Below are 22,079 nucleotides of genomic sequence, written 5' to 3' on the forward strand. Positions count from 1 at the left end.
CCTATGTGGCAAGTTGTAAGTGGTGGAAATAAAATGGTGAGTCCATGTGGGTCCATGATTTCACCACATCGCAAAATTGTGGAACTAATTGTGGTACCAGACTTACTCTTTATTTAATTATTGAAATAAAGTGTTGTACGCGCAACTTAGATTTGAGCTTATATAAGGAAGTAAAATAAGTTATCTAACAGTACATTTACATGAGAAAGCTTGAAAAGATGCTAGCTTTGACATGACACTCGAACAAGAAGAAGAAAGTGGTGGTAGGACATGAAGAAGATGCACATTTAAACAAGAAGTAACCGATGATGAAAGAGACATGATGTACGTGGAAAACCCTAGGAAAGGGATGAAAAACCACGGAGTGAGCAAGAATGTAGTGTTCTTGCTCTATTCAGATTATATTATGTGTGAAAAGAGATCAATTTCTTACAACAAGGTTGTTCTTTTATCCTAACAACTCTCTGCTCTCTTCTACAAACATCTACTTGGGTTCTTGCCTAAAACTACAACTAGATGTCCCTCTTATAATCTAAGGAATATGGCTAAGTACAAAGACAGGTGTTAAGTCATCATATCTCTATTTTGGATTTTTTCACAGCTATGGTGTTATCTGCTGACTAGAGGATAGGATTTGCGCCAACGTGGCACTAGGACCCGTGGGTAGGTGACTTTGCCATTGCTTGGGAAACAAGTCCTGGATATTGAAAGGGACACCAGGAGTACTGTGATTGATACAGGTGTCTTTGATGTGGTCCGACATGCATTCAACCAATATGGGGTGTCCTCATAGCTTCTGGCCTTAGAAAGTTACTATCTCCCTTTTTGTAAGTGCTTGAGTACCATGTTAAGTGTAAATCTTATTTTCTTCCCAAGACAATCACGCCTTTAGCACGGACCAAAACAAAATCCCTTAGCCAACACTCCTTTTTCCTTTGGTCACAGTTGTTCCACGTGTAAGGTCTAGATTCAACCACCTATACATTCTCTCATGCCTTAGTAGTGTTATGTACATTAGCCCCCTGATCATCAATGGCGTTTAATGGCAAAGGCCTTTGACAGTCACATTGGTTTAGGCATTAACACTCTAGTAATCATGTCTTATGACGTTCGAAGATGGGCGCGTGGCTCCTAGGGGTGTTTCTAGACGTTTTGGCACCTCTTCGTTTCTTGCATTTTGGCAAACAAACATTACTTCTCATAAATGCCATGTCTCTTCACTTAACTGCAGTTGAGAATTTAAATAGGGAATGTTTCTTCTTCAATCTTCATTCCCTTTGTATCTTTCTGATTCTCTTAAAGAACCTTAACCTCCACGAACAAAAAAGTCGAACCCTTCTTTAGCTGGTTCCAACTCCTTAAAACATTCATTGGGCTCCTCTAAGAGTGCTTCCAATGACCACCCTCTTTCCCAACCACCATGTCCTATGCACCCCTCTCTTCCTTTTCCCATTCAACATTTGCGTCCTCAAGTCTTCATTCCTAAGGAGGTCGCTCCCCTCAACTGTAGCGACGATGAAGAAGAAGGCTATAAGGAACTTCAGTTGAAGGCTAAAGAGGATGCAGCAACCGCTGCATTCATGGATGCTCCTATTAGGTACAAGAGAAGGTGAAGGCTTTCTCAATCAAGCTTTCTCAATCAGGCTCAGAGTCTAATGCTTCAGAGCTTTCTGACCCTAAGGAGTCAAATTCCTCTAACAGTCCCTCTGAAGGCTCCTCTGATGATTCTGACTCAGGGGAGGATGAAGGCGAGGAAGAAGAGAATGATGATGATGAAGAGAAGATGGAGCATCAGGCTCCAGATTATCTCCAAATGGACTCTGGGGATGATTCAGATGCCTATGCGCCATGGTCTCCTTGAGTTGCCCGCCATCGGACCTGCAGTTCTTTTTTTTATTATATATATATATATATATATATATATATATATTAGCCATCTATTGGCTTAAGTTGTAAAAACTTTAACTTTCTTTATTTTGTTATAAATTTGTGCTTTTTTTGTACTTAGTAAAGAGGTGATAGGCCATAAGGGCCAAATAATGTAAATCCCTCTTTTCAATTTTGTAAAAACTTTTAACACAAAATATATGAAAAGAAAGTAAAAGTTTATTTTATTACATGTTTTTTGTTTTCACTTATGTTGCACTTTATGTTTATTTTATCACATATAAAATTCCTACACAAAACATACAAGGGTAAACATGTCAGTTAACAAAATGTGAAATGCAGCAAATTAAATCATACTTGTTGGTGAAGGGTCACGCCTTTGCGCTTTATTTGTGAAGGTGATTTCCTTGATTTTAGCTACATCAAATGCTATATCTTGTTAGAAAATTAGTTTTCTCCCTATGCTAACACGTGTTAATTTTGAAAAGATGTCTCACTTTTGAACCATCCTCTTTTGGAGGGAAAACATTAACTCCTCAAAGTATAAAAGGAAAAGAAAGATATTTCCCTTCCTTATTTTTCTCTTTTTCCCTTATCTTCTTCTTCTCCTTCTTCACCTAAAACCCAGAATTCTTTTCAAACACCAAATCATGGGTGTTAAACGTGGTTTAAGATCTAGTTCTGCCAAATTTTTAGAACTTACAACTTCAAAAAGTAACAAACCCCTTCTAGGAGGAGATGAGAATCCTTCTAGAGAAGAATAGTGGATTATCCCTCCTTTCTTTGAAGACTATCTGTTTGATAAAAGTCCCGATTAGGACTCAGCCCCCCTGTTTTGAAGACCCTCCCTACATGGCATATGGGAACCCGATGATCTCCTGACCATGGATCTGGAATTAAAGCATATCCCAAGGCTTGGCACTTGTAGAGGGGACTTTGCTCCCACCGTAGATGTGGTCTTCAAATCTCACACTTCTGTTTTCAAAGGTTGGAGAAACTAGTGTCTATGAGTGTTGGCTCATCCTCCCTTCATGGACATCTTACAGAGGGTGAAACTTATGGAGACCATTCTTGTGTTCTCTAATCTAGAGATCAACAAAGATAGTGAAAGTCTGCTCTCTATTCTGTATTGGTGGAATTCTACTATTCATACATTCTTCACAAGGTGTCAAGAAATCTCTCCATCTCTAGAAGATGTCTACGAGATATTGAGACTTCTTCTATTTAGAGATGGTGAAGTAATTAACATCTCTTTATCTCCTGACGAGTCTAAAGCTGTGAAGTTCCTTGGAGATGCAGTGAAGAAAACCATAAAGAAACCAGTCATAAAGGCAGCAAGGAAAGGAAAAGCCCCCAACGAGGAAGTACCAGAAGATACCAGTGTTGGCAGAGACAAAGGTTCCAAGGCCAACTTCTGGGGATGGATCAAATACTTCTGGAGGGAGTATGCTTATAGCATAGATGAGGAAGCTAATGGAGACTCCTTGAAGGAAGGCACTGACTTTGTTGTTAAAGATGGAAATTCTAGCCCTTACGAACTTAAAGCCTTTATTGCCTTTTCACTTTCTCGCCATCTATTTAAAGGATATCCTCATGAGAAGTTTTTGAGTAAACACTTTCCCTTAGTCGTTAAACTAGCTAAAGGATAATCCTTTCCCCTTGCTACTTATTTTCTAGGAACTTTGTATCTCACTTGGACCATTTTACCCTTGACTTGCAACGCTTATGGGGTAGATTTCTAGTTGAAACTTTTGTGCTCGTTGTTTTTTTACAAAAATGGTTGTAGGAACACTTTAGGAACTATGCCCTGATCCTTAAGGTATTAAGCTCTTATAAAACCAGTCTATCATCACCCCAAAGCCTGCGTCGCTCTTGGGGTTGGAACAAAATGGCAGTGTCCTCAAACAGTTTTCTTAGCAAAGTGTTGGATGACCGTGCTGATTGAACAACCAGACATTACTCTGCCTTAAAAGGTGGACTTCTTTCACTGTTCACTTCCTTAGAGAGCATTTCTATTTCTTGTTATAGAGACACCCCCTGGTCTGAGGAGGAATTCTCTTTTGTTGCTTGTGCTTTTCCTTCTCATCTTCAGGCATGCTTTCAAGATGAGTACGAAACTCAAACCTATAATCCCCATAGGTTTGTCTACCAATTTGGTTTTGACCAAGGCATATTGGGACATCTCTCTACCTTAGCTTTACCCACCATAGTGGCCTCTTTATCCTTTAAAAGAGATAATCTCATCAAGATATTGGTATCAAGCCCTAAAATCCCCTTTACTTCCCCCACCAGAACTGGATTGCCTTCACCCAAGTTTAAGTCATGGTGGTCTGACATTAGAGAACATGTTAGGAATTTTGGAGAAAGTGGTGACCAACGAGTGGATGTCCCACCTATTTTTTAGGGTGATTTAACTTTGAAACCCCTTCCAAAAGTCAAACCTTTAGGTACTAAAAGAAACAAGAATACAAAAACACCTTCTGACAAGAAGCCCAAGGTACACTTTCTTCTTTGTAATGGCTAACTCTTGTAACCTCTTCTTTTATCCAATGGCACAAGTAACTTTTCTTCCTTTCTCCATTTTTGACCTTTGACGAGTTACAGGCTATGTTTCTCAAGCTCAACCCAAAGCAAGAGTCACTTCTTCAACCCGAGAGGTTTCTGAATAAGAAATGACTTCTAATGAAGAAACAGAGTCTAATACTAAAAGAGAGGATTCAAATCGGGTGTATGCCGAAAATCCTCAAGAGAAAGAAGACTTAATAGAAGCTACTTCCAATGAAAAAGAGGATGAAAGCACCTAGACAGAATCTAATCCATTGCTTTCATTGATTTCTCCTGATTTAAGAGTAATTTGTTCTCAATTACTCTCCAAATATCTCGAAACCATAAGGGATACTAGAAAATGGATCTTGTCACTTAAGGGCTTTCTCTTACAACAAATTGGGTCTATCATATCCCAACTGCAGTCAAAGGGTAAAGAGGATTGTCTAGCTCTTCCCCTTGACAATTTCCTTTCCACACTAAGTAAGGCTAAGAGCCTAAGTGTTAATGTCGGCTAGTTAAAGAGCCGTGTCACTGCATTGAGGGGCTTAAAGAAGGCAGACCTCTGTTCATGCTTCCTTTTCCTCACTTCATGAATTGAAAGTTAAGGAGAACTCATGCATCAACAAAGCAAAGGAAACAAAATCAGCCTTACAGGTATGTGTCACTTCAATCACTCAGCTCCAAGAATCTATCAATAGACTTCAGGTGGAATTAACATCCTAGCAAGAAACAATTTTTGCCCTTTAAGCTCAATTAGAAGGTATTACCACAAAATGTAACTCTTTGAAGAAAGAGATTGAGAAGTTGGAAGGCAAGTTAGGAGCTCTCATTGATCCAGACTTCTTTCTTGAAAATTTTATTTCTCTCACAAACATCATCTAATTTTCAAGTTGTAATATTTTATGGTCTTGAGAGGCCATGGGGTTGTATTATAAACTTTACTATGCTTTATTTCGCTATGCTATTTAGACTTTGCATGCATATTATGAACAATAGCATATAAAATAGCTGAATATAAGTCTTTGTTTATAATAGTATGTGTTTTGTAAAACACAATATTAGTTTGACATGATGGCAACAAAAAGATAGTTTCACAAGATTAAGCATGATACTTCTTAAGGTGAGCTCCACTAATGGGGCTATACACCTTTATACTTGCTTGATTCTTTAGCCAATAATGCGTTGTTGGATGTGCTTCTTCTACTATATATGGTCCTTCCCATTTTGGAGAAAACTTGTGTTTAACAACTCCAGCCACTCCTCGTACATGCAGGGCAGTTTTCCAAACAAGTTCTCCCACTTGAAACTTTCTTTCTCTAACTTGGCCTTCAAGCCTAGCCTTCATATTAGCCTGGTATTTCTTGGTAACTCCATGCAAAAACATCCTTGTACTCCCTCAACAAGGCTACCAACTTTCTTCTTTCTTCTTCAAACAAACTCTTGCTGAATTTTACCATTCTTTCACCTTCTTCTCTATCATTCAGATTGACCTTAACAAGTTCTTTTTTGTACATTCTTAATAATGTCATTCATGCACTCAAGGGCTTCTTTCACAAGCTCCTCAGCCACATGAACTTCCTTTGGCTATTGTGTCGAATTAAGGGAATTAGGCTCGCCATCCTTCTCATCCTTTTCCTTTAACAGTTAGAACTCATATACCATCCGGCCATCAGGCCAGGTAACTCTTCTTATCTTAGAAGGTCATTCTGGTTCTACCACTTTGTCATTATCTTCTTCCTCCACTTGCAAAGCAATAGGATTAAAAGGAAAAATTCTATTCTTACCCTCGGGCACATAATCTTGATATAAAGCTGTCTCAGCAAAATGAAACTCTGCTCTATCAAAAGGCATCCTGGTAGCCTCAATGACTACTTGCTTATTCCTCCAAATGGCCTTCACACATTGATGATACATGGAAGCCACAGTCTTATATGCCTTCAACCATGGATGACCTAAGATGATGTGGTAGGGTATATTCCCCTCCATTACATGCATGAAAGTGGGTGTTTGAATTAACCCAATCCTAATATCCAAAGGAATATGCTCAAAAGTACTCTGCTATAAGGCTCCTATTCCTGCTACCTATTGTGGCTTTGGAATGATTCTTTCTCTCGGAATACCCAAGGCATTAAATGTTAGGAGATGCAGAATATTGGTGGATGCATCAATGTCTATCAATACCCTTTTGATTTTAGATGGTTCCAAAAAGGCAGTGACATATAAAGGCCTGTCGCCATCAACAACTCGGTTGGCTAGGTCTTTTTTAGAAAAGGTGACTAAATCTTTTGCTTCCTGATATGCCACTTGCATCAAACTTCCTTCAATAGCTACCACTTCATGATTCCTTTCCATCACCCAAGTCAAAGCTTGGACTGCCTCTCTTCTAGCCATTGGCCTAAGACCTATTCCTTCAAGAAAGGAATGTATCTTATCTTCCTGCTAAATTCTCATTACCATTTCTTCATCTACCAAAGGTGGAGGTGCTAAGTTGTTGCTAACCATGTTCTCTACTTCCTTTTTTCATAGGATCCTTACGACCCAAGAAGAAAGTCATTGCCACCTCTAGTCTACACATCCTTGTGTTAGCGCTCTTCCTAGCCTTGATAACCAAATCTCCTTTGGCTACCCTATCATGGAAGATATTCCTCAAAGCATAGCAATCCATGGTATGGTGATCACATCTTCTATGATACCTACAATAAAGCGGACTTCGCTTTTCCTCTTCTGTAAGATCATGTTTGCATTTAGGCAACACCACTACGCCATCTTTCAACCAAGCTTCTAGGATACTATAGAACTCTTCAATGGACACAGTGAAAGAAGGGGGAATATTACCTCTCTCCCTTTTCTTTCCTTTGAATACCTTTTTAGGTTCTTTTACCACAGCAACTTCCACCTTCTTGTTTTCTCTTCTCCAAAGTTGTTTAGGTGTACTCACAGTTTGTGAAGTCGAACCCTTTGAAGGCTTCCTCACAAACATACTTGTTCTTCTTGCAGCCTCTACAAGCCTTGTAAAACTAAAAATCTGAAAATTCTCTAGATAAGGTCGGTATTCATACAACATACCCGTAATACAAACATCCACCAGCCTTTCTTCCTCCACAGGGTCATAGTACAATCGAGAAAGGTCTCAGAACCTACGAATATACTCCAACAACCCCTCAGACACCTTTGCTTTTCTTGTTGTGGATCTAACAATGTGAACTTTTCTTCCAAAGCAAAAAACTTTTTCATGAATTGTGTTGCCAAATCGTTCCAACTCAGAACTAACCCTGGTGCAAGACTAGCATACCAAGTAAAAACCCGGCCTTCCAAGGACTTAGAGAACTCCTTGAGCCTCAACTCATGGTCATAAGAGTGAGCCATCAATGCATCTACATACTGTCTGATATGCTCTGTAACATTCCCTGTCATGCCATCATACTTGGGAAAGATAGGAGGAATGTAGTTAGTAGGGTAAGGCTTCCAAGCTATATCTTCAGGATAAGGAGGTCTAATATCAACATAAACAACAGTCTCCATCTTCTTAGCTTCGAACAAGATAGCAGATATATCTTCCTTAGTCAGGTAAGGAGATCCTTGAGAACCTTAACCACCTTGAGGGGCTTTAGGTATGGCTGTCTCCTAGCGTAGAGACTAGAACTCTGCCCATATAGCGGCCTAAGAACGTTGAAGGTCTTCAATGGCAACCATGCTACTCTTGCTCTCATGATGACCATCCTCACCTGAGGACTCTGAGCCTTCAAAGTGCATGGATATGTGATCTATACTTGGTCTGACCAATGGTTTTCACCCACACTAGTCAGTATCCTCGTAACCTTCTTCCTTGGAGGCATGGAGGAAGTGGCAACAAACAGAGGTATATAACCCAACAAAAACACACTTAAACGGGAAATAACTAGAGATCCCTAGTAGAGTCGCCAAAAATGTACTTGCAAGTTAGATTTGAGCTTATATAAGGAAGTAAAATAAGTTATCTAACAGTACATTTACATGAAAAAGCTTGAAAAGATGCTAGTTTTGACATGACACTCAAACAAGAAGAAGAAAGTGATGGTAGGACATGAAAAAGATGCACATTTAAACAAGAAGTAACTGATGATGAAAGAGGCACAGGATGTATGTGAAAAACCCTAAGAAAGGGATGAAAAACCACGGTGTGAGCAAGAAAGTAGTGTTCTTGCTCTGTTCAGATTGGATTATGTGTGAAAAGAGATCAATTTCTTACAATAAGGTTGTTCTTTTCTCCTACCAACTTTCTACTCTCTTCTACAAATATCTACTTGGGTTCTTGCCTAAAACTACAGCTGCATGTCCCTCTTATAATCTAAGGAATATGGTTGAGTATAAAGACAGGTGTCAAGTCATCATTTCTCTATTTTGGATCTTTTCATAGTTGTGATGTTATCTGTTGACTAGAGAATAGGAATTGTGCCAACGTGACACTAGGACCCATGGTTAGGTGACTTTTCCACTGCTTGGGAAACAAGTCTTGGACATTGAGAAGGACATCAGGAGTACTGTGATTGATACACATGTCTCTAATATGGTCCAACATACATTCAACCAATAAGGGGTGTCCTCATAACTTCTGACCTTAGAAAGTCACTATCTCCCTTTCTGTGAGTGCTTGAGTACCATGTCAGGTGCAAACCTTGCTTCCTTCCCAAGAAAATCATGCTTTTAGCATGGACCAAAACAAAATCTCTTAGCCAACTCTTCTTCTCCCTTTGCTCATAGTCGTTCCACGTGTAAGGTCCAGATTCAGCCACCTATGCATTCTCCCATGCCTTAGTGGTGTTATGTACAAGAGTTTCTCTTTTCAACTTTTAATTTCAACCACTGATAGCTATTTGCATTGGATGCAATACTTTGATCTCAATTAACTCCACCCTTCTCTCTTTTAAAATCACGAGTTTTCTTAGTTTCTTATCTGGTTTTCTGGGCTTTGTTATTGGAGGAAGGACACGTGGCATTCTGGTGAGTGCACAGGTGGTTCTAAAGACTTCTTTTTTGGTTGCCACTTTTTGTGTGGACTTTTATTGAAAATTTTTTGGCTCCCTAATTAGGTGAAGTGTAATTTATGACTGTTCAATGTTTTGGGCATATATGAGCCCAATTGTTGTTGTTTGGTTCCTTAGTTAATTAATTTTTATTTTTTTAATGCATAATAAAAATACATATGATAAAAAAACATTTAAATAGGGTTTTGATTCTCACATGTCCATTATTTCACATTAATTTTTTCATGTCCACTTTTGTGTGATAAAAGTAGGCATTTCTTTATGCATCAATTGTGAATATGTGTGTGAAATAGTGGATTTAGACCAATATAAAAGAATATTTTCTTATCTAAATAGTCCCAACCCTTTTTCACGAGACTAAACCCAAGTAACTAACCTAAGGCCCCGTCTGTTTGGAGTGAAAATAGGAAGGATGGAAAACTAAGGGAAGAAAATAGGCATTTTTCACTGTTCGTTTGGAGAGAAAAGAAAGGGAGGATGGAAAACCAGGAGGAAAATTTTCCTCCCGGGCCCACAAAAATTTTCCTCCCAAATTGGGAGGAAAATGGTGGAGAGAAAACATTGGGATGGGGGCTTTTACTAAAAAGCCCCCATCCCACCTGACGTGTTTTTTTTTTTTTTTTTCAACGTTACTGAGAACGTTCTTTTTTTCTTTTTTCTTTTCAACGTTATTGTCTGAACGTTCTTTTCTTTTTCTTTTTTTCTCAATGTTACTGTCTGAAAGTTTTTTTTTTCAACATCTGAACGTTTTTTTTTTCAACATCTTATATGTAATAAGGGTATAATAGTCAATTTATATAAATTCTATTTTCCACCCTCCCACTTTTCCACCACTCCAACCGAACACACAAGAAAGAAAACTAAATATTTTTCATCTTCCCACTTTTCCATCCTCTCACAATTTTCTATCCTCCTACTTTTCCACTTCTCTAACCGAACAGACCCTAAATGTGATAATGATGAAGCACAATTTATTATGATCATGTTTGAACTAAAACAATCAATTACATTTTGATTTGTGATTGAAACTCATCTGTCTGTACCAACTTTACTAACAAAAGATTTTGAAGCAAATTAAGGTTAGAAATACCATAAATTTTATTAGATAAGTTTGTATCACTTTCGTAGTAAAATTGAAAATATCACAGGGTTCACACAACCTTTTTTTTTTTTTTTAATTTTAAGGGGAGAAGAAAAGACAAAATGATAGATTATCTAATCTTACAACGTACTCTAATGCCATTTCAGTAATTAGATCAAACGATATAGGTTAATGTTTATAAATAAATAAAAAAAGATATAGGTTAATTATAACGAATTGTCATCTGAGAACCGCAAGAAAATACAGAGTAGTAGTATATAGATCAAGATGCTCATTGGATTCAGTTCATTTGTCTTCTTGCTCGCTGACCCTTTTATAAAAAGCACACGTAGTTGAGCACTTGCAACAGGTTGCAGCCTTCTGCAAAAATGATCGTTGCTTTGTTGTGTTGTGGTGCTTCGATCCTCTGTCCGTAGGAGAAAGTATTAATTAATAAAGAAAGCGGTTGCCAACTAAAACATGCGTGCAACAATGAGTAATTTGTACTCGTTAAAATGCATAATTTTGTATTGCCAGTATTTTTTATTGTATCCTAGTATTACTCTCCAGATAACCACTCGATTTGTAATATTATTAGTATTATTAATTGCCAACGTACTTCACTGACACAAATAGTCATACTACCAATGTACTTCACTGACACAAATGTTACCAATATCATTATTAATAATGTATGTAGCTTTCATTTATAGTGTATGGCAATGTTTTCGATCAGAGTTGTCTCTGTATTTTATGAAGGAACTTTAAATTTGAATATAAAAGGCACCATTCAATTAAGCCAGATTTTTTTTTTTAAGTAAAGAGAAAATGAGAAATTAATTGTATTTTTAATCTTCTTATTCTTCAAAGCAAGAGATGGATGAACCACCTTTGATTTTTTTTTTGGTAAACAGAACCACCTTTGATTTAGAAGTTGAAGTTGGCTACTAATTTCAGGTTAACAAAACATATGTTTAAAGAAATACAAGAGATAGTCACTGAATACAAAGAAGCCTAATAAGGTATATATAAATACTACACGTCTAGTGTTTGGTGTAAATGGACTTTATACTAGGAGTGGATCTCTTGGGCCATTATATAATAACCAATATAGCATCTCCCTCAAACACAAGGTGAGCTTGATGATCCTTGTATTAAGAACAAGCTTGAGAAATCATTTGAAAAGGCCTTGATGATGCCTCGAAGATGACCTTGGAAGTGACCGGAATGATCATTGGAGGTAAATTTGGAACAATGGAGGAAGAATTGTGCAAGACAATAAAAATATATCTATACCAAAAAAAAAAAAGTATATATATATATATATATATATATATATATATAGAATAGGAGAGAGAGAGAGAGAGAGAGAGAGAGAGAGAGAGATTGAACTAAGGAGAACTTAGGATTAGGGTTTTTATTTAGGAAGAGTGGCAAAAATTAAATAACGAAATTGTATAATATATTTTAAAATATATATTAAATTTTTTCAATTAAATATAGGTGGGTCGGGTTAGGTTAAGCGGATTTGTGAATCTTATGACCCTAATCCAACCCAACTCACTGTAAATAAAAATAATAAAAATTCACAGCCCAACTCAACCCACTAATCCCTAAAAACTGACTCAACCCAACGAGTTTAAATGGATCAAGTTAATGTTGGCAGATTGGTTGTACAGTCTTAATCTATTTTTAATATAGGTCATTGTATATTTTGTTTGAAGGAGCTCTCCACACTATAGCTTAAGAGTGTTCAAGAGATCATTAGCATTGATTTCTATTTCCTGAGTAGATGAAGATTGTTAAACTTATATATGCCAGTCACATAGACACCTTTGATGCCAAATTGATCAACAGCAAAAAGAAGAGTATAATGCTACGTGGCAAATTTTTATTTGAATCTACTATTAATATCATTTTTTCCACTTGTTGATAATAATGCTAGCTTGCTAGGAGTTATATTTTGACCATGTATTTGACCTCGAACCTTTTTTTTTTTTTTCGGAAAAAGACGCTGGTGCCTTTGCTATTTCCTAAAGCTATTGAAAACTATTCCCAACCCAAAGACTATCGAAAGCTACTCCACTCAGATTTGGTTATGGTGCAATTGCTAGGGTATTATATTGGTGCAATTATCCCATCCTTACATACTAAATTTTCTTACAACTTTTATTTTTATTTATTTTTTACTTTTTCTCACTTTATTTATTGAAGAGAAAGTTTAGTGCCATAACAATTTTCGCTATTTTTACCATAACTTACCTATATAGCAAGCCGTAAGTGGTGAAAATAAAATAGTGAATTCATGCGAGTCTATGATTCCACCATTCACATGTCACCGTATGGTTAAATTATGACAAAATTATGAAATTAACTGTAATACCAGAATTACTCTTTATTTAATTATTGAAATTGAGAGTTTCTCTTTTCAACTTTTTTAACCATTGATAGCTATTTGAATAAGGTGCAATACTCTGATCTCAATAACTCCACCCTTCTCTTTTGTAAAAATCACGAGTTTTCTTAGTTTCTTAGCTGGTTTTCTGGGCTTTGTTATGAAGGAAGGACACATGGCATTCTGGTGAGTGCACAGGTGGTTCTAAAGACTTCTTTTTGAGCTTCCACTTTTTGGTGTGGGCTTTTACTGAAAATTTTCTGGCTCCCTCATTAGGTGAGGTGCAATTTATGAATGTTCAGTTTTTGGGGCATATATGAGCTCGATTGTTGTTGTTTGGTTCCTCAATTAATTAATAATTATTTTTTAATGGACTCCTCAATAATTCAGAGTTCCAAGTTTTTGGGCTCTCTCCTTAAATTAAGGTTCTGGATCCTCCCCATTTCCCTTTGAAATGGAGAGTTTCCATGAATAGTTTTGGACAAAAAAATAATCAAGGGTCTTAGATGTGCCACTCAATTAAAATCTAATAAATTAAGCCCGCAAAATCTAATATCTTAACCCAGCAAAACCAGCCGTGGTCATGAACCCATATGAAAATTTCAAAATATCTCTAATCTCTAATGCTTTGATTTGCTCTCTCTCAACCCCGCCATCACCACTGCGTGCCAAGCCTCACACCAGCCCAGGATCAGTGTACTACATAGCTGGCACAACCACTACCTTGTAAGTTCTTTCTCTGATTTTTAATAAGAACGGTTTGGCTGCTGGAAAAAAAGAAGGAAAACATATTATGATACTACTATTTTTTTTTTATTGATTATTTGGTACTAAATTTGGTTTCTTTTTTGTGCGGTATTTTTTTAGTTGTTGTTTTTGAGTTTAGGGATTGAAGGTGTTTACTAGGTTGACCTTAAGCTTATAAGAGATTACAATGAGCCTCAGTCGCAATTTGTCTAGCTCTTTTGAGTAACGCTTTTCAATTGTCATAAAATAGTAGCATATGATGAAGGGTAAGATCGGTGTAATGTGACAACTGACAAAAATGTGTGCAAATTGGTTAGGTTCATGCACTCATTATGATTGATTATAATCTATAGGGTCATAGATGAGAGTGAAATTGAGATAAAAACTATGGGTTGAGCTTAATAGTGATTTTTTTTTTAAAGCAAAGTTACTTTCAATTTTAACATTATTTAGCATTATCACTCTTTTCGTGTTTATCTACTTGAGGCCCAAGGGTGGGAGATAATCATTTATTTTTTTCAATTCCAACATTATCACTATTTTGTTTTTATTTCTCTCTCTCTCTCTCTCTCTCTCTCTCTCTCTCTCTCTCTCTCTCTTATTATTATTTTTATTACTTTTAATAACTGACTTTTTGATCAATTAGATGAGAATATATCCTTCTCAAAAAAAGAAGAAAAAAAAGAAGATGAGAATATATATATAGTCCACTTTTTGGTCAATTAGAGAGTGGTCATTAATGTTCTCATTCACACAAAAACATACCTTTTATTTTATTTTGTAGAGAAACAATAACTTCATTTTATTTAACTTTAAAAGAAAACATTACAAAGATTCCTTGGCATATTGCATTTAGCCTATTTAGGATAGTTCCCAATCCATACATTCTCTAAATCAAGATTTTTTTTTTCAAGCCATCCAATGAGCCAACTTAGCCTGCCTTCTCACATTCGAGAATTCCCATTTTCCTACTCTGGCAAAAACTTTCACATCCTCAATTACAGGACCTACTGAGGCTAAGCTTTCATCTAGATCATTTAGAACATTAATAATATAAATAAAATCTCTCAAAGATGACATTCGGGAAGCTTGTTTTAACTGCTAGAAGGGTAGCTCTCCTCATCTCCAAAGCTTCAATTATTTGAGCTTCCTGAATATTGTCCACCACTGCAGAATAGGCAGCCATGACCTGACCTTTATGATTTCTACCGACAACACATATGCCTCCGTGTTTCGAACTAGCAAACAATGCTCTATCCACATTAGCTTTGTACAATCCTTGAGGAGGGGGACTCCATGAGTACACTAGTTCTTGTTGTTTTGCAGAAGAAACTCCACAAGCTTGCTTCAAGTCCAAAAGGTAATTATCAGAGGCCCAGGTGACCACATCTAAATCTCCAGGTATTTTGTCTGCATCTTATGTCCATAGTTTGATGTCCTGCACTACCAGATTGCCCTTATGTATACAAGCTTTTTTATTTTTATATATAAATTACAAATTATACAATATATTTGTTAATTCAACAAACTTTCATTAACAAATACCAATTTACAATCTAGCACACTTATCTGCATACCATAACAAATAGACCAACAACACCACCAGGTTGTGGACATAGCTCAACAAAAAATCAAAGTTGATAAACTACAAGACTCACCACAATACACCATAGGACGACTGAGCTACAATACAGAAAAAACCTCAAGCTCCTTGGCTATTAATTTCATCCTTAATTAGAGCACCATCTGTAAAAATTCCCAAAATCCACTTGGCCTTTTGAAAATTTCAGGAAGCCCAAAGGCCACACGTCATTAGCTACAACACAAGTCCACAAAGAATATAACAAATTTGATAAGCAAATTCTAGAGAGAAAATTTAATGAAAGGAAGCATCTTATTAAAGTAATACAAAGAAAATTTTGAATAGCATCTAGGTAGCAGGATTGACGATAGTTAAGAATTGTGTCCCTGTACTACTGAAGAGCATCCCTGATGATAACATTTTTGTACAATAGTTATAACAGTATTCAACATTTATGGAAAAGTAAAGCCCCCATTTATGTGATTTGATATTGCTCTTGTGGTTTAGCAACATACTTTGTAAAGAAACAAGATTTTGTCTCTCTAGCAATGTCTAATACAGAGCAATGTTCTCTCCTGGCTTGTAAATGTTCACATGTGGGGATAAGGGAAAACTGATTGGCGCTGTGGTAAAACTATTCTAACTATTCACCAAGAAAAAGCTGCTATAGTAGGCAGCCCAGAAACAAGAAAATTTGATAATGTTATGAAAATTGTGATTCTAATTTTGTGCAAGGTAGTAAGTGTGATTCTTTTTTTGATAAAACACAAGCTGAAAACCAACAACAATTACAGAATTCACACAAGCCAAAAGACTTGAGATACAACCACAAGTCCTTAGAATAGACTAATGACAAACATCAAAACTTGAGAAAACACTTGATAAGTGATAACTAGAAGCAACCGATAGCAAATTATAGAATTTTAGGAAGAAGCGAGGTGAACTTGCTTAAGAACTGAATTTGCTAGTCCCCATCTGTAGCAGAATTCTTGATTTATTCTATAGATATAATGTTTGCCACATTGAATTCAAAATTTAATTTGCTTCCTAATGAGCTCCACAATTTGATCTTCATATTTAACGAAGCCTTGAAAAATGATAACAATCCTCTGAGCCCAAATTTGGTAGATGGCAGCACTAAATGCTAGCCTACTGTAATATTATCTCACTCATATCCCCAATTCCATCTTCACAGCACCAAGACATTAGCTAACTCCAAATCCTATGAGAAAAGGAGCATTTAAAGAGTAAGTGCTCCCTATTCTCCACAGCAGACCAACAAAGGACACAAAATACCATTTGTAATACCCCAATTAGCCAATCTTTCTTTAGTGGATAGCCTATCCTTCATTGCCAGCCATGCTATGAAAGCCCATCTTGGAACTGTTTTGGAAAACCAATTTATCTTCCACCAATTCACCACAGGCATCCACTTATTTTGATCCCATGCAGTAGCTACAGAAAAAATAGCATAACTTGAAGGAGGCCATCTAGCCTTATCTACTTCAACAATCTCAACTAGAGGTAACTTGCTAAGAATAGTTACCAAATCATCGCAAGTCTTAAAAAGTAAAGTGTCATTACTATTTTAACTTTCTTCTTTTCATATTTTTGGCAGGATTCCTATTTCAAATGACAGCATGGAGAAAATATGATTATATATTTATATTACCATTGCAAAAATTTATTATGCAACCACCATAGCTAAAAACTGAGTTTTGACTACAATCAATGTAAAGGATTTTTTTTTTTTTGGGAACGAGACTGAAGGAAAAAAATTTGAACCTTCTTCTAAAACTAATAATATACAATAAGTCACATAGATGAAGGAAAACAGCACTGACAACATCCAGGGAATGTACCTACCACAGTCACCAATATGTCAAGTGATGAGCTGCTCAATCTTCCCCATTCTCAGATCGCGATGTGTCATCTGAAACCTTCACCTCAATGTCTGCCTCCATCTCTGTCTCTGCTGACTCCCTGCCCTTCAAATCCTCATTTGGTTAAGCAGATCCATCACCTTTTCATCCAAAAAAAAAAAAAAAAAACAGATGTCATAATTTATCAAAAAGCTCAAAGACTGTACCATAGAAGTTCACCAATAACATTTGGAACTGTTCCTAATGATGTAATAAATGTAAAAAAATTGTTACATATCTTAAATCTCCAAACCAGATTAAAGAGTAACAATGACATTTTACACATCGAACAAAGTTTGATTCTTATTCTTCAACTGATATATATTACATACAATCACAATGAAGAAGCGTAGCTTGTTGAGGCCTCATTGTCATGGTTAAGAAAACTCTCTACACAAAAGAGACCTGTTAATAGCATATATGCCACTGCCAACAAAATTATCAAGGCTTTACATAATGTAAGCCTTTAAGTTCATTGAATTTGATACTTTCCCAACAAATTCTAAGTGCATTTAATTCCAGTAGTAGCATCTAACATGTATTAAAAAATCAATCTTTACAAAGTCGCCTAGTAGATGCTTATAATATCATCTACAAGAAAGTCTTCATGTCACTTTTCATGAATGCAGCAGGACCCAAGTCTATCAATACAACAACCAAACTTGAGCATCTCCAAGAAACATTAAAGTTAAGCCATTTCAGTTATCCTCTTTACACTCCCATACAAAGTAAATTATTGGAGACAATATTAATAATTCTGTGATCCTCATTAGATGGTTGGTTAGCTTCTATATAACTACTAGTTAGCAATGTGACAAGTTGTTGGCAGCCAGCCTACTACATAAAAATTAGACATAGCATTTAAAATCAATTTCATTTGTTCAGCCCATTTGAAAGCATCTTTCATTTCATACATTCCAACTCCTAATCTTTAAAAGTTTATCTCCATCTCTTTCTCAGTCCAGCTCAGCTCAACTTATTTAGTGTAGTCTTACTACTTGTACCCACTTTTTCTCAAACCTCCCTTACCCTTTATTGTCAAAAGAGAGCGAAATTCCAATCAATACACCAATTTTCTTAATCAGTAGAATGGACAAAAATAATACATGTGGCCGATGGCTGATCCTGACTAATTTGTTGAGAGGATTTATGCATTAATATTCTATATAATTACTAGTTAGCAATGTGACAAGCTGTTGGCAGCCAGCCTACTACATAAAAATTAGGCATAGCATTTAAAATCAATTTCATTTGTTCATCCCATTTAAACGAATCTTTCATTTCATACATTCCAACTCCTAATCTTTAAAAGTTCATCTCCATCTCTTTCTCAGTCCAGCCCAGCTCAACTTATTTAGTGTAGTCTTACTACTTGTACCCAGTTTTTCTCAAACCTCCCTTACCCTTTATTGTCAAAAGAGAGAGAAATTCAGATCAATACACCAATTTTCTTAATCAGTAGAATGGACAGAAATAATACATGTGGCCAATGGCTAATCCAGACTAATTTGTTGAGAGGATTTATGCATTAATATCCTACTACTACAATAGAAAAATATTCTTATCCAATTTATGCATAAATCAAAGACTTGACAGCAATTCTCAACTTCTCATTGTGGACCAATTTACAAACAATTGTTTCAGAAAAATTTATGAGAATTGACCTCCCAAACTCTAGGTTGTGCAATTGCAATGGAAACAAACCCTTAAATCAAAATAAGTCATTATGGTTAAAATTCAATTGGATCAGAAATATTTGGTTTGGTTTCTCAAAAAAAAAAAAATTGCTTATGGTCCGTTTGGATTGAAAAGAATGGTGGGGAAGTAGAGTAGAATAGAGTTTATCCAAATTAACATATTTTCAACCAATTCTACCAAACTGATATTATCTATACTTCCCCAATACTTATCATATATATATATATATATATATATATATATATATATATATATTATCTTTCCAGTCATACTCCTTAAAAGAGGATCCCATCAACACTTCACAACTGCTACAATTGATCATGAATGCTAATTAGCTCATGAATGTATGTACTGGAAATGACAAATAAAGAAGAAAATCTAAGTGTCGCCTCATAAAGTATGTCAAGAAATTTCACAAAGATCTTGACATTTTCCCAATCAAAAGAAGACCAATGAGTTTTTTCCCATTTCCATCCGCTTTACAAAAATAAACTTTGTAATTCCCATCCTCCTCATCCAACCAATCAAATGCTCTCAAATTTCAAAGCTTAATTTAACATGAGATAAGTCAAATTCCAAAAAAACATTTTGCTTTAATTTTCTCTTTATTAGCACATTCTTAAAACTTCTCAAACCTTGTGGGAGAGGCTCTCACATATTGCATTGCATTTCGAACCTTGACAATTGACTCATGAATGGACTTCAACCCATTTTGTACTATCAAATTCAAGCTGTGCGCATAGCAACACATATGTATGAACTCACCACCCAATATACTACTATCTCTTTCTTTTGTTTTCTTCTTCACATAATCAATTGCCATATCATTAGAGTTAGCATTGTCTACGATAATTGTAAACAACTAGTTTATGCCCCACTTCAACAAACATGACTCAACTACTCTACCTATGGTGTCCCCTTTGCGATTAATTATGGGGCAAAAGTTTAAGATTTTCTTCTGGTAAGTCCATTCACTGTCAATGAAGTATGCAGTGACTACCATGTAGTTCAAGCTTTGTGTGGAGGTCCAAGTATCCATTGTCACACAAACCCATTGCCCAAAAAAACTCTTCTTAAAATATCCACCTCACTAGAATAAATTCTCATACAAGTTCTTGCAATAGTAGTGCGATGGGGAACAGGAAACCTAGGCTTAGCTACTGCCATAAATTCTTGAAAACCTTAACACTCCACATATCTAAAAGGTAGTTCATCTATGATGATCATCTTTGCCAATGCTATCATTATCCTCTCTTCACTACAGTTTATAACCACTAGCTTATTTGAACCACTTTCCCCTTCCTTTTTACCTTGGAAATACAAAGTTTTTTGCTTATTATTACGGGGAAAGGACCACTTCTTTCACACCTTCATGTGGTGCAACATGCCTGAAGTCCCATTTGTCTTTCCTTGACAGTTATATTGATTTTTTTTTTCTAAGTAACCACATTGTGGCTTTGGCTTCTTGGGATCACTAGTGACCAACTTAGTGAGTGCTTTCATACTATAGACAGGTCCTTACCACCCTGTTTAGGTGGCAGTGAGGGAAGTGATGCACCAAATCTAATAAATGTCGCAAGTTCAGGTGGGGTTAGTACCACTAGGAGGATCCCTAGGTGCACCAAAACCAGGTGGAGGATCAACATCCATTTAATCATTTTTTCTCCAGACAACACAAACACAAAAGTAAAAACAATGTCATATTGAACAAAAGTGAACACTAAAAACAACGTCATAAATAATTTTTCGCAACCAGCTTACCATACACAAAAACGTATTCCAACCCATACTTATGCAAATTATACTCAATTACTCATTACTCAATTAGACAATCAGATCCAACAGTAACATAGTAAACTAAATAAATAAGTCAATATAATGAGAGAGCCCCAGATTTAATAACTAAATAAAATAAATAAATAGATAAATGAAAGCAAGAGTAAAAAGGTATAGAGAAATGTCAAATAAAATAGATACAAATTTCCATGAAATAAAAAAAATAAAAAATAAAAACCAAGTAGTTAAATAGCTCAAAAACAGTTCTGGTAATTAAAAAAATTTAAATTAAACAAAATTTAATAAAAATAAAACTTGAATATATTGACATAAAAACAGTCGTAAATACATAAAGTTTTAAAATTTCTACCTACAAGTTTTTCATATTGTGAAATTGTTGTATGATAGCTTTATTATTAATCCTATCAACTACATCTTTTTCAATATACACAACAAGTAATCATTAAAATATTGATCTCTCTTTCAATTACCAACATCTTGCCTAAATAAGTAGCAATATAAACATAATGTATCATCATTTTTTATAATATGTTCCATCCAATATTTTGTATTCTTTAAACTAATCAGGATTAAATCAACACAATACTCCACTAATTTATTTTATAGGGAAATCATGGTTAAGAGGTTGACAAGAACATCTTTGTAAATATGCTTTTTTTTTTTCCTCTTTCAATCATTAGGATGAAAAGATGAGACATTTTCTCGTAGCCTAGGATCTAAAAGAAGATTATTCAAATGAATACTAATTTGCTTAGAAGATAAATTTTGCAATAAAAGTGATTTCCTTATAATGCTTTATTTGTTTCAATGAAAAATTTTGTGTAAAGATAGTTTTTCATATTTTCCAGTACTTAGTAGCATAAAAAAAATGAGTTAAAGGAAAATTATCTTTAATCAATACAAAAAGTGTAGATTATTTTTAAAGATTGTCTTACACTAATTTTATTTGGAAAACAACTTTATCTCAAAGCAAGTTAAATAAGGAAAGTTATGAGATTGTTTTTTTAACTTATTTAATGTTGCTACCAAATATAGGAAAATTAGATAGTTTTATAGAAAATACTTTTTTGAAAATGACTCATTTTCTAGAAAATATCATTGTTAAAACAAACAAAGATAATTTTGTCCATAGTGCTAACTTAAAAATAAAGGGTAAGTTAAAAGTTCATTCAACATATTCAACTTAGGCGGTTAAACCGTTACATTACTCATGTTAAAAAAAAGTATTGAGGTATTATTTTAGTGCATATGTGTATGTACAAAATGTATCACATAAATGCAATAAATTCAGCTAAAGACTAACGTAAGCACTAACTGACTAACTATTGGAAAATATGTGTTTTTTTTTAATTAAAAAATAGCAATTTTAAAATATGTCTTTTGAAAACATAATTTAAAA

The 22,079-nt window shown here is 35.4% G+C and overlaps 1 long non-coding RNA gene across 1 annotated transcript; it reads left to right on the forward strand.

The window, feature by feature from the left end:
- The first annotated feature begins 14,613 nt into the window (after positions 1 to 14,613).
- LOC142609607 (uncharacterized) lies at positions 14,614 to 17,012 on the forward strand. Its single transcript, XR_012839635.1, has 3 exons — positions 14,614 to 15,082; positions 16,459 to 16,787; positions 16,882 to 17,012. It is a non-coding gene; the product is annotated as an uncharacterized LOC142609607 (long non-coding RNA).
- Positions 17,013 to 22,079: the final 5,067 nt, after the last annotated feature.

Source organism: Castanea sativa, chromosome 9, assembly GCF_040712315.1.
Source record: "Castanea sativa cultivar Marrone di Chiusa Pesio chromosome 9, ASM4071231v1".
Taxonomy (NCBI): Eukaryota; Viridiplantae; Streptophyta; class Magnoliopsida; order Fagales; family Fagaceae; genus Castanea; species Castanea sativa.